Source organism: Cupressus sempervirens, chromosome 5 (genome assembly GCF_028749045.1).
Source record: "Cupressus sempervirens isolate cs-2001-9-10 chromosome 5, ASM2874904v1, whole genome shotgun sequence".
NCBI lineage: Eukaryota > Viridiplantae > Streptophyta > Pinopsida > Cupressales > Cupressaceae > Cupressus > Cupressus sempervirens.
This window is the reverse complement of record NC_143122.1, coordinates 65951979-65962300: the sequence shown is the minus strand read 5'-3', so window position 1 is coordinate 65962300 and position 10322 is coordinate 65951979. Positions and strand designations below refer to the sequence as shown.

Below are 10322 nucleotides of genomic sequence, written 5' to 3'. Positions count from 1 at the left end.
GGTCTAAGGTGTTAGGGTCAGTGAGAGATGCCGAAGTTGGATTTTGGTATGATGGAGGTGCTAGGTACACTAGGTGACCTAGAAGGAAATTGATACAATAAGAGATTGTGGTAATAAGGTAGGAAGTGAATTCGTGGGTATGGTGTGTGGAAGAGGTCTACTAAGTCAGGGACTTCTTATTGATCCTTGAGTTGAACTCTAGTTCCTTGAGTGGATTCCAAGACATTGTTGAATCCTCGAGTTGAATAGGGTTCCTTAAGGGGATATTAGAAGGCTCTGCATCAATGTAACTTCCAGTCCTCGATTTGAAGATTCTTTAGTTAGTTTGTCCACTTTCTTTAAAACTAGTAATAAAACCATTTTTAGAGGAATAAAATTCTTACATGGATCTATGGATAAGAACTCTTTTAGAACTATGGAAAGAACACAAGAAACTATAGTTTCTGTTGACTCATCTGCGCTATGTGCATCATGAAGTTAAAAATTGCAATGTTGTACAAAGAAGCTTCTCAGATATGGAATATTTACATAAAGGTATGCAAATTACTTAAAATTTAAAGATGTTTAGGTGGCCAATGTCACATAAATTACATTGTCTCGTATGAATATATTCATTAAAATGTACCACCCTCTCTTATGTCTTGTCTCTTATAAGGCTGAATTGGCCATGTGTGAGGATGGTTTCAACATATGTGTTTTGACAAATTTTTTGATGGAATTACATGGACAGGGTGATCCCATATTACAAAATCTAGTACTCTATGAAAATGGGGTGACTTACATGTTCATTCAGCATAACATTATCTACCTTATGGTAGCATCAAGACAGAACTCTAATGCAGCTAGCTTACTATTATTTTTACATCGAGTTGTGGATGTAAGTTCAACAATCTACACTTCGTATTCACAATTTATTTCTTGTCTAAGGCTCTATTTTCAATTATTAAATGGAACACTACATTTAGGGAACTTACTAAACCTGTAGAGCCAGGTATTCTAGTGTATGCATATAATTCTTTTATTTGTAGCTATTGCATGCATATTTAGGTGTTACTACAGTAATCAAGAGTTGTTAATGTTCCTCTTTGTTTTCTGCTATGATTAGTGTGTTGCAATAACTGATTCACATGTCAACTTTAGGTTCAGTTTTGGATTGTCATGTGTGTTATTTCTGCAGGTATTCAAGCACTATTTTGAAGAGCTAGAAGAAGAGTCTTTGAGAGACAATTTTGTCATTGTTGTGAGTGTACACATCTATTTTTAATCTGAGCCACAGAGGGTCGAGGGTTCATAATTCCTTGTAATGAACTATTTGAGAATATTTTATCACGAACTTAAAATTTAAAATATGTGTATATCATTTCACCACTTTTATTTTCCATTGTGTAGTATGAACTACTAGATGAAATAATGGATTTCGGGTACCCTCAATATACAAAGGAAAAAATTCTTAGTGAATTCATCAAAATGGATGATTACAAGATGGAAGTCACTCAGCAACCTCCAATGGCTGTTACAAATGCAGTTTCCTAGTGAAGTGAAGGAATACAATACAAAAAAAATGAGGTTGAAGGCTAATCCAGATTTAACTTTTTGCTTTGCTTGAATATGGAAATTTATATTTAACTAATTTTGTTCTTTTAATTTTTTATTAAAGGTCTTTTTGGATGTAGTAGAAAGTGTAAATATTCTTGTGAGTAGCAATGGGTAAATAGTGCGATCTGATGTGGCTGGAGCACTGAAGATGAGAGCGTACTTGAGGTAGTTTTTTCCTACCCCATGCATAATCTTATTATTGAGTTCTTTTAGAAATAAAACTAATAGACTACAGAGAAGAAATATGGAACTATTTCCCATAATCTCTACTAAGTTGAAACACTGTGAACTCCAGCTAGGTTCATGGAGAACATTATAATGTTACTGCACACCTATTTTCTTAAATATGTACCCTACTTGTGGAATGCCTTGAAATAGGACAAACCCCATTTTCTAAGATGAAAGGCCCATGTATGCTTATACACAGCTAAACGAATAGACATTTATTATGAGAATAGGATTGGCGCATGAGAGTTCAGATAATAAACATCTTGTGTTTATTTTTACGTGGTAGAATTATGAATTACCATCAGACAAAGAATCTACAAATTGTCCAACTTTTATAAGTACAAATATTATGTTCATATTCATTGTTAAGATTTAATAAATAACAATTTTTTGGTCATGAGACAACCAACTTCGTTGCTGGATACTTGCATTTCAACAGATTACATGCTTCAGCGAGAATAGAACACATATAGAAGAATAATGAACTGTGGTGGATGATTGAACAGAGTCCAATTTCTTGGAGAGTTTAGAGTGACAGATTAAAAGTCAAATTATAATGACCAATTGTTAAAGTTTAGATTATGCTGCACTGGGTCCCATACCCAGACCAGGTCCAATTCGCACAGTTTGTAGGCCTTCCTCAAGTCTATAATAGATGTATCTGGAATAATTTGGTCAAGACACCCGTGCCCTTGCCATATCAAGGCTGAAGCTGGATCCCCCAGCCGATCTTGGAAATAAAATAGTATGAAAAATTACAAAAAAAGAATAAAATACTAATATGTATATATCTTTAGACGTTTTATATAATTATTGAGTGTTGGAAGTAGTTTGACCACTAATGATTTCTTTGTTTTATACATATGCCATAAGTATTAAACCTTTATAACTTTTGATTTAATATTTGGCATTGAATTATTGATTGTGTTTCATGGTTAATTTAGCTTGTTTTGTGCAAAATGTGGTTGTTTCTAATTTTTATTTATTTATAATGTACTTTTAGCATGACTGTTGAAATGTTACATAGCTAGCTATTAATGACAAGTGTATTTTGATTCACTTTTTTTCAGCCGAATGCCAGAATGCAAACTTGGACTCAATGATAGGGTGCTAGTACAAGCTCAAGGCAAAGCATCAAAGGGTAAAGCAATTGATTTGGATGACATCAAGTTTCATCAGTATGCAATCAAGCTCATTTTCTTATTCAATTCCTTAAACTATCAATTTTATCTTATATTATAGTGCTTGCAAATTCCTTTGATGTTGTACTTGGTCTTTTTTTTCCCTTGAAAAGGCATATGTTAATTTCTATTTCTTCTGTCAAGTGCGTTCATCTTGCTCGTTTTGAAAATGATAGAACTATATCCTTCATACCTCATGATGGGACTTTTGATCTTATGAACTATAGACTTAGCACACAGGTTTGTTCATATATTCAAGAGAATGCAGTTGTTGTCAAATCTTTGAAGGTCTGTTATGAAAGATATCCTTCTAAAGTAGGTTTCATATCATATATTTTTATTACTTTGCAGGTAAAGCCATTGATATGGGTTGAAACTCAAGTAGAAAAGCATTCAAGAAGCCGGGTAGAATATTTGGTGAGAGCACGCAGCCAATACAAAGATCGCAGGTTTCAAATTATCTCTCTGGCTTATGTATGCATATTTTAGATCTGATTTATTTGTTGTTTAGATAGATCTTTCTAACATGTTAGCTTCAGGGAATGGTTTAAGTATGACTGATATTTTTATGTATTTGCTAATTTGTCTCATGGTTTTCTTTAACTTTGCAGTATGGTAACAAATGTTGAAATTGAATTTCCAGTACCAGTTGATGCATCTACACCTCATGTACGCACATCAATGGGTGCTTTTGCATACTCCCTAGAGAGGGATGCTTTGCTTTGGAAAATAAAATCATTTCTTGGTGGAAAGGTATCTTGCAGCTTTCATTGGTTTTCTTGTTCAAAGATGGTTAATAGTACCATGGTTCTGGACCCTGATGTTTTAGTTTCTTGATTGACTTATTATGTGGGTTTTGATTCATGAATACATATTGAGGGTCGAATTTAGCCTTTCTAGCATAATTGTTGAAGAAGCAACCCCAGAAAAGCTAGCACCTATTCGTGTCAAATTTGAGATACCATATTTTACTGTACCAAGAATTCAGGTCATTTCTTAACTTTAGTTTACAAATGTAGATTATTGCTTTTGCAAGTATCATTAGCTCATTACCATGATTTATAACTTGTCTAAAATTTGAGTCATTTTAGGTCATTTTGGACTGACTCCATAAAAGTCATCACAGTGTTGGACCCTTTTGTGTGTTCACTTCTATATTTCTCATTGCTTATATTTATATTGGCCTCAGTGAAAATCATTATGCTTTTTAAATATTTAGCTCCACAAGTAAATTTATGCATTGAATAGATGGTTGAGAATTTACATTTTGTTCATTTAGATTTAGGCTGCTACTTTATAACAACTTTATTTTGTTGCAATTCTTTACTGCAGGTCAGGTATCTGAAAATCATTGAAAAGAGTGGATATCAAGCATTGCCATAGGTGAGGTACATTACAGCGGCAGGTGAATATGAACTAAGAATGATCTAGACTAGTGATAGCTGAGAAATGTTGTAAACAAGAGAGAATGTGGTATTTGATCATTCTGATGGCTTATTAAGTTGTTTTTAGTTTCTAAATGAAGGATCAAGCAGAAGGATGTTATTTGACTATCTGCCTAACAGTTGTGTCTTGTTAAAAACCCATCACAAATTTGGTTTTGTTGTGTTCGTCATTCTTTCTTTTATATATTCTAATTTCTTTCAACCATAGTTTCTCGATCTCACCTAATTTACTCTCTAAGGGGGAAAAAAATCTTTGGAACGAATTTGCTTTAGCACTGGGTGGGAGGATATAGAGATTAATTATAGTTGATTGTTTTAGCCACTGATCATCAGAATTGAGGTCAACCAATAACCTTCTCGCCCCCTTCTCTAAATATATGTATTGTGATATCATATTATGATCTAAACAACTACTTAAAAGATAACATATTCTAATTATTTCATGTAGGCAGAGAAAGTGTACAATCAGGCTGTTTATTTTAAAAAGACTCTCAAATGTCAAAGTGAACTGATGTCTCAGTTGGAATGCATTGCAACCTCTGCAGTAAGTACATAAAATTATTTTAATTCCTTTTGCCATGACTCAGGTTTTGTTTACAGATGAATTTTAATGTTGGTTGTAATTTACTATTCTTTTGATATGTGGAAAGTGATATAAATTTAATAGAAGTATTTGTATGATAATTTTAGGTAAGTGCAACAATCAAAGTGAAAGCTTTTGGCATAGCAGTATTTACAACATCCGAACGAATTGCAAAGTAATTATTTTCTTATTCTACATTATATATTCCTTGGACATTTGAAACTATTGAATTTGGGAAATTGGTGATAAGTTACCATTTGGTTTCATTTTTGCCACTATTGGGGTTTGGTTATCATAATCATTAGCTCATAATGCAGGTAATTTCGTCAATTCTAGATTTATCTGTTGCCATGCCAATGTGAATTTGATTTTTTGATATTCAGATAACACATCTACGAATTCTGATTCTCAGCATGATATTTATGTTTTATTTGCTCCAGGTTGATTGCTAAGTACAGGCCTACTATGTCAGTAATTTATGTTCTCATCCCAAGATTGACAACAAATCAACTGAGATGGGGCTTTACGGGTGCATTTCAGGTATGCTATACATATTATTAAAAAAGAAAGTTGTTATGTTTTTCTTCTACCTAAGTGACATGGATTAAAAATCAAAGTAGCTTTATTATTCTATGTAAGTTTTTGTTCAAATCATTCAAGTAATGTTAATTAAATAAAAAATGATGAGATCAATATGCACATTTCAGAAAATTATGATGTTGCTTTACTGGCATTAATATCCAGAGATATTTTTGATCCAATTACATATATCGATGTATTCAATGTAATGCCACATCATTGCAATCTTTCTTCATAATATTTGTTTTCATTGAACCTTCCCAATTTTACTGGCTTTTGCTTCCATGGTTTCACTACTTCTATATTTGTATTTGTATAATCGGTTTCACTACATGATATTGTAGTGCACAAAATATATATTACACATTCCTAGTCCACCATAGCCAAAAAAGTGTGTGCATGTTCAAGAGATTGTTTCTATCATAGTTTATCCTTATAAGAAAGGTTTTGAAAAGAGAAATGTAACGAATCAATTTTATCAAAATTGTCAATACTCAATGATTTAAGCAACATAAGTATGACATATTAAGGCCTGAGAAGGAATGAGGCAAAGGGAGGAGACAAGGGAGGTGAAGCTTCCAGTTACGTCATTCTCAACTACCTCCAACATCAAACAAAATCAAACCTCTTAAACCCTACATAACTTCATTTGGTCACATCTTATATTTGAGCAGGATGGTGTCTTATTGGTGCTCCTTCAATTATTTCATGATATATTATTATCAGGCCATCCAATCGGCTATAGGACAAAGATGATTCTTGAACAATCGAATTAGCAATACGGTTGATCTACATTACATTTGGACACTTGGTTTGAGATTCATCTCATCGATTCCCATTCATCACAGGATCTTTATCTGATTAGACCTCGATAGAAAACATTGAGATTTCTCGAGCCCCAAGTCCAAATCGTGCAGGCTTCAATCTCCACATATCATAAAGCCTGTATATAGAGCTAAGCATTCTCACACCATCTGAGAGCTGATGCAAGTGAAGCTTCCAGTTACAGGATGCTCAACTCTATATACAGGCTTTATGATATGTGAAGATTGAAGCTTGCACGATTTGGGCTTGGGGCTTGAGAAATCTCAATATTTTCTATTGAGGTCTAATCAAATAAAGATCCTGTGATAAATGGGAATCGATGAGATGAATCTCAAACCAAGTGTCCAAATGCAATGTAGATCGACCGTATTGCTAATTCGATTGTTCAAGAATCATCTTTGTCATATAGCCGATTGGATGGCCTGATAATAATATCTCATGAAATAATCGAGGGAGAACCAATAAGACACCATCCTACTCAAATATAAGATGTGACCAAATGAAGTTATGGAGGGTTTAAGAGGTTTGATTTTTTTTGATGTAGCTAGAAGCCAACAAAATTTTTTTATGTTTTACTCCGCCGTTGTCGCAATTGCGACGGGAGAGCGGTAGTGGCGACGCCATATGCCGTCGCATATCGTTGCAATTGCGACACAAAAAAGATGAATTATGACGAGGTTGCTATAAAGGTGATGCCCCCTTTCATCACAATTCAACCTTCGTCATTGCAATTGTGACACAAAAAGGAATTATTGTGATGGGGTTGCTGTTGGAGTCGCTGTAGGTGGACACCCCAACTGCCGTCGCAAAAACCTTGGAGGCGTCGCTATTGTGACGGATACCCCATGAATTGTGACAAGGTTTGTGTCACAAGAAAGCGGTTGGATTGCAATGGCTATGCATCGTAATTGCGATGGAATAGGGTAGACGTCGTATTTTGCAACTAAAAAATAGTGACTTCTATTACTGTCGCAGTGGTGACACATAGCTGTCGTAATTGCGACACATAGCCGTCGCAAATTGATGCCAAATGTATTAGTGCAGAATGAGAAAAAATTGAATCCTTCAGAAGAGGATTCGCAAAAGAGCTCTCAAATTTCTATTTAGGAAAAGTGAGAAGTGAATAATAAAAAACTCTTTTTCAATACTTATTCACTTTTCAAGCGAATAGTTGATTAGGGGACATAGCTAGTTAGACTAGCTAGATTTTGAATCGACCCAAACAAAAATAGGTCATTCTCTATAATAGGAATTCACCTAAGGCAAAGCTGTCAGAAATTAAATTTGAGAATATTTAAAGCTTGAAAGCCAAAAATCATAGAAAATCACTAAACAACTTTCATGACAATGCAAAGCTCTAAATGCACAGACACGCTTACTGGTCTAATCACATAATGCAAATGAGTTCAGATTTAATAATCACTGAAAGGTTTTAATTTAAACAATTTAAAATAAGGATACATTGACCATACAAGGACGACATTGGTAAATATGAATAGCTAAATCACTAACTCCATGTGCCACTGCTAGGGATATAAATCTTGCACACTAAAACACACAATCAAGTGCAATTGCATAATAAGATCATAGTTGAAGCAATAAATGCATTTAATAACTAAATTAATCCATTTACATCACTCACATTCACATAAAAAATAAAGATAAAAGAATGAAGTAAATAACCATAGCACGATATCCATCACATAACATAATCAGAATTATGCCCAAATACCAGATAATTAGATATCCTTATAGGTCTACTGTCATCTCAATATGGTATCAACATGCAAATATGATAAACTAAACAGCATAGCAGTAAAGCATCTATGATATTGAATCAAAGTATAACATCTGACACTTGGGTCATCTAAAAATACAAATAACAATAAGAGTATCAAGTATCTCTCAAATCAGAATAGATAAGGTACAGATAGCAAACACGAGAGGCACTACATCCTCCCCCACTAGCATAGGCTTACTCCTAGAAGCCAGTACAAAGGTAGGGGTACAATCCCCTCAGTCGTGTAGCATCCTCCCAAGTCACAGAGGTCTCATCACTTGGGTCCTATTGGACCCTTACTTGCTCTATGTGTCGACCTCACAAGGTTAGCGTCTGGTGCTATAGGATACAAATTGGCTCCAAATTAAGTTGCCTATCTTCTACCTACAAAGCATCCCAATCAAGAATATGGGTCACATCCAAAATATACTGCCTCAAAACATAAACATGAAAAACATTATGGATGCGCAATAGGCTAGGTGGCAACACTAGTCGATAAGCAATAGGACCAATCCTTTCAAGGATCTCAAAAGGTCCAACAAAATGTGGTGCCAACTTAGAGACTTTCCCATAATGGATGGGGCTCTTCCTCAGACGCAATCTCAAAAATACCTTGTCACCAATAGAAAAGTGATTCTCCAACCTGTGGGCATCTACATACTTCTTCTACATGTCCTGAGTAGTGACCAAATGCTCCCTAATGGGAACAACCTGCTGCTTCATATCCTGAAGCATCTCTAGACCCAAAAGAACTCAGTCCTCTAAGTGATCCCAACTCAAAACAGTATGGCATGGTCTACCATACAAGGCCTAAAAAGGTGGCATGCCAAGAGAACTATGATACATGTTGTTGTATTGAAACTCAACAAGGTACAAATAGTCCTCCCACTTCACCTGCCTATCCATAGCATATATGTGAAGCATATCCTCCAGAACCTTATTTACTCTCTAAGCTTGACCATCGATCTCTAGGTGATAAGCCGAACTAAAATTGAATTGCGTACCCAAAGCATGTTAGAGAGATGTCCACATTGCAGAAGTAAACACTAGATCTCTATCTAAAGTGACCCGACAAGGGATCCCATGCAAACATACAATATCCTCCAAGAAGACATGCGCTACAGAAGAAGCTATGTAGGATGCTCCCATGGGTGAAAAATGTGCTACCTTAGACAATTTTTCCACTGTCACCATGATACAATCGTGTCTCTGTGATGACATAGGCAACCCTGTGATAAAATCAATGGATATCGTATCTCACTTCCACTCTGGAATGGTATGCGGCTACAAAAGGCTTGTCGGATGTCAATGTTTTTCCTTCACTCTCTAGCACTCAAGACATCCAACAACAAAATCAACAACATCATGCTCCATCCCTACCCAAAAGTATAGTCATTTGAGATCATCATGCATCTTCTTAACACTTGGATGTGTGGAATATGGTGCACGATTTTCTTCAGACAAAACCAAGGTACAAAGATCTCCTGACATAGGTTCATAGATATGCCCCAAGTGTTGCAGTAGTCCATTAGACTCAAGCATATAACCTGAAAATATCCCTTCAAGGATATGCCCAGATTTGATCTCCACCCTCACCTCCTGATACCAAGTGTCACTAGGCAAGGCCTCCAAAATATGGCCTCACAAATCCACTCGCAATGACATCACTGATACCTCATGTCACCTCATACTCAAGGCATCTGCGACAACATTCTCCTTCCCTTTAATTTAATGAACATCAAATTCATACTCGCACAAGAACTCCATCCAACGATGCTATCATGCATTCAGGTTTGGTTGAGTAAAAATATACTAAAAGCTCCTATGATCGCTATGCAACTCAAACTTATGTCCCAAAAGAAAATGCCTCCAATGGACAAGGGCATGCACTATGGCCACGAGTTCCAAATCATCAGTGGGGTAGTTAAGCTCATGGTCTTTGAGTTTCTTGGACTCATAGGCAATCACTCGACCTACCTGCATCAACACCACACCCATGCCTTCCAACAAAGTATCCATGCAAACCATGAAATCACCTATAAGATTATGCACTACAAGGATTGGTGCACTGGTCAAACACTCCTTAAGAGCATTAAATGTTGCTT

General features: G+C 35.5%; 1 pseudogene; it reads left to right on the top strand.

Moving 5' to 3' along the window:
* The first annotated feature begins 462 nt into the window (after positions 1-462).
* Positions 463-4436, top strand: LOC149554571 (AP-1 complex subunit mu-2-like; annotated as a pseudogene).
* Positions 4437-10322: the final 5886 nt, after the last annotated feature.